Here is a 4233-nt window from a genome sequence, read left to right as displayed (position 1 = left end):
CGAGAAGACAGTTTCTTGCATTGTTCCCAAATTGTCTTAAAATATTCATCATCAATATACAAGTCTTTGATGTAATCAAAAGTTATACTTTCACTATGAAGAGTGACAAGAAGGTGAGCACGTATACTCAAAGCATCAGCTACTTGGTTTAACTTACCACTCTTTTGTTTAATGGATAAGGTACACTGATTTATGGTAGATAACCATCTGTCATGCATTCTATTTACCTTAGCTGATGTCTGCAAAAACTTCAAAGCTTGATTGTCATTATTGACAATAAAACTCATTATACACTAAATAAGGATGCCAATGTTTTAAATCTTGAACAAGAGCATATAATTCAAGTTCATAATTTGACCACTTATGTTTAGCTTCAGAATTCTTCTCACTATGAAAAGCAACTGGATGGCCAATTTGAGATATTACAGCTCCAATACCAACAACAGATGCATCACAATCAATTTCAAAAGGTTTAGTAAAGTATGGAATTGCAATAACTGGTGTACTACATAAATTTTCCTTAAGAAGATTAAAACTATTATCTGCTTCTTCAGTCCAAAGATATTTTTCTTGTTTCAAACAATCAGTTACTCCAGCAGAAATAGAACTAAAGTTGCGAATAAAACGCCTATAGAAAGATGCCAAACCATGAAAACTTATAACATCTTTAATACTTGTTGGAGTACACTAGTGGAAAATAGCAGTTTCGCGACCGTCAAGGCAAGTCATATATACGAGTCAAATGACTTGCTTCAACAGTCGCGAAAATGGTCGTTGTTTGAGCGTCTTTTTCATCAATGACGTGGTTCTGCGGGTCGCGGAACAACCTGTATCAATGATCGATTTTAACAGTCAAGGTGTTAGGACAGACCATTATCAGTCATAGATATATATTTTAATATTAAAAAAGTAGATTCAGATTGGCTGACTGAATCTTTCTGGCCTGGCTGAGTCTGACTGAATCTCAAATGAGAATTCAAATGAAGAATAAATCAAACTCAAATCAAATAATTCAAACCAAATTCAATCAAATGATACGTTCAAATGATCGTTCCATTTACGATTCATTAATTGATTGGGTCAATTTACACATAAAAGGATTTAAATCCTGAGTTCAGACCAATATAAGTCTATCTAATTAGTTGCAAGCTTAAAGACAAGTGCAACTAACCAGCAAAACCATAATGAGGCAACTAAACAACACACCAAAGGAAAATTGAATAGCTAGGGATCTAAATAAAAACCAGTGGATAATCATCAGAGTTCTGATCTTCAACATCTCCTCTTCCATCAAACAATTTCACCACCGGAATAGGTTTCAAAGATAAACAACCTGGAAAAGAAACAATACAAATCCATTTAAGGCATTGAATCATAGTGAAAAGAAAATAAATAGAGTGTTCATAAGAAACTACTCAAAAGAAAAAACATGGTATGTCATACTATATGTACACAACAACTTTCATATTGAAAAATCTGTCATACTATATGTACATAAGTTTTGATAAAAATACTTTCTCATGGGACCTAAAAGAAAAGTTACTTACTTAGTAACACCTATGGTGCAGCAGCATGTCCTGTTTCATCTGCACCTGGTTCAAATTACAGACACGCATACATTAGTTAAGCCATCATTAACTGCAGCATAACTGGTGAGACCAACTTCAAGATTGTATTGGGGCCACTCATGGGCATAAGATGCACATATTAAAAAGACATCAGTGGTTCCCCTTTTAACCAGACATGCACACTGAAGTATTCTACAAGAAATGAATACTTCCAAGAAGAAAGTATTCAACATAACATCAAGCTCATAGAATGGGACTTGATAAAACTGACCCTCACTCACTTACTCCATCTCAGAAAGCAGAAAATGTATCATAAAGAAAACAAAAGAAAAGACGGTAGACATAAGACAATTAGTAACATTATTAACGCCGAAATTACATGTAGAATGTAATGCATTGAGGCCTTTGTCCAGTTGCTATACGGGAAGAGATAAAAAGCTCCCTACTTCATGGAAATATTGAAAAGATAGCCAAAACAAACAACAAATATGAAATTCAGGTCCAGACCCTATATTGGCATGAGTTGATATGTAAGCATGTGTTCCAAAGGTTCAAACAATGTTTAAGATCAATAGTAATCTACAGGAAATATGTGCTCTAGGTCCAATGCATAAAATATGCATACTATTTTTATTTATTTATACGTTCAAAATCAAGGTGGAACTCTCTTAACTTATTTAGAGATGAATCAGTTTTTTTTCCAAGTTCTCTTGTTTGCTTCATTTTAATACCAATCCATTCTTATATCAAGGAAAACTGATTCATATGGATTTCTATAAAGAGTACAGTTTCACCCTGTAAAGGACAATTCTAGATATCAGGAATTTGCTAAACGATGGAGCTTTAAGATTGAAACATCGTTATTGCTCTCCATTTCTTATTGTGCAATGATTACACTTTTTACAGGTAATAAATGTATTGATATGGAACAAATCCAACTAACTTTTAAAGATTATTTGGTCCGCAATTATCTATTTCTTAAAATTGAAGTAGTTTTTTTTTCTACAGGAACTACCTCTACAAGTGATAAACTTTAGAAATGTACTGACCCATTCCAAACACATCATATTTGAAAGATATGTTTCTAACACCTCCACTCCTTTGCTATTTGATAAACTTTTGTTGTTGCATTTTCAATACCATATACGTCTAGGCTACCTGGTACTACAAATGAGCATAAACTTTTGTTGTTGCATTTTCAATACTATATACGTCTAGGATACCTGGTACTGCAAATGAGCATAAACAACACACAAAATCATGGGAAGAATTGCCGGACAAGTGTATATTAGGAGGAATACCCTAAGTTGGAAGTGAATTTAGCACATAAAATTACCATATTTTCTTTCCTAGAACAGGGTCAAGAAATTACACCAAGATTCAATGGTGGATAAACCCACAATCCAGCAACTAACTAGTAAGAAATACAAGCCATATTAAATCAGCAAGTAGATATGTGACACCAATTGACAAAACAAAGCTAGAGTAATTTCTAAATTTAGCACGATATTAAAATTAATAAGTTTGTAGACAGAAACTTCATGACAAAAGTTCATGACTACTAGAACACATGCGATCAAATTATGTTTGGTCCTAAAGTAACACATCAATTACAGAGGTTCACATATTCAATACATCCATATTGTAGTTTGTCGAAGAGATAATTGGGGTATGAATACAAATCTAACCCCTCATATAAAACACGAAAAAATCAAGAACAATGTACAATTTTGATAGATATATCAATATATCAGTTAATCTATCAAATACTCTAGTAGTAATGAAAATCTAAACTTACCATGTAAGAGTGATAAAGTATGGCTGGGCCAACTCTTTCTCTAACTAGTCTTCAACATACAAGGCTAGCAAGAACATCAACCCATAAATATGAATCAAATAGAACAAATCATGAAATTGATCCAACCGCGGCTCCTCAAAAGAAAAAAAAACACTTTCAGTTTCTTTTCATGGTACCTGAGAATGACCCAACTGCAATCAACAAAAATTAAAACTGTTAATCAAAATGCAAACAATACAGAGATCAATTAAAAAAAATACACAACAGACATCCAATCAGTGAGCTAAACAGGGGACAAGCAAAGCTTTCATCCATTCAAGAAGACCCATGACTTAAAAATATGAGTAAAATAGAAAATCCATACCAAAATCTAATGAAAAATAACAACATAAATGCTTAATTAATCAAAAATATCTAGATTCAAATATCTAAAATCTGAATAAGCAAAAACAGATAAATCAAAGAAACTTTAATTTGAGAAATTGAAATCAGAGGAAGAAATAAAGTTTTTATACCTTAGAATTAATAATATCAACTCTATTCTCATCACTACCCGACCCATTGAAATATGTTGCTCACTACAAAACACTGAAATTTCAAGCTATTAGATGCATGGTATCATCGACCATGTAAATATCAGAAAATGGTAGAATACATTACGGGGTTTGTTTATTATTTACCTTCAAAGAAGAAGAAGACCTTGAATACATATCTGCTACATGAGTAGAACGATTTGGTTTACTGGTGGTTCTAGGGATTTTCTTTGATCTTATCAGTTCATGGATGGGGAGTTAAGATCAAATGATTTTGTTCCTTGATGAGGAGCTTTTACTCTTCCGGTTTGTAAGATTTATAAAAAAATAGAAC

The 4233-nt window shown here is 32.7% G+C and overlaps 1 long non-coding RNA gene across 1 annotated transcript; it reads right to left on the bottom strand.

Annotated features, from left to right (window-relative positions):
* Positions 1-1222: 1222 nt before the first annotated feature.
* Positions 1223-4233, bottom strand: LOC113361986. Its single transcript, XR_003365475.1, has 5 exons — positions 4047-4233; positions 3882-3954; positions 3367-3557; positions 1548-1592; positions 1223-1333 (listed from the first exon to the last, which is right to left on the bottom strand). It is a non-coding gene; the product is annotated as an uncharacterized LOC113361986 (long non-coding RNA).

This window comes from Papaver somniferum, chromosome 3 (genome assembly GCF_003573695.1).
Source record: "Papaver somniferum cultivar HN1 chromosome 3, ASM357369v1, whole genome shotgun sequence".
NCBI lineage: Eukaryota > Viridiplantae > Streptophyta > Magnoliopsida > Ranunculales > Papaveraceae > Papaver > Papaver somniferum.
Note: the sequence above shows the minus strand (reverse complement) of the source record. Positions and strands in the feature narration are given on the sequence as shown.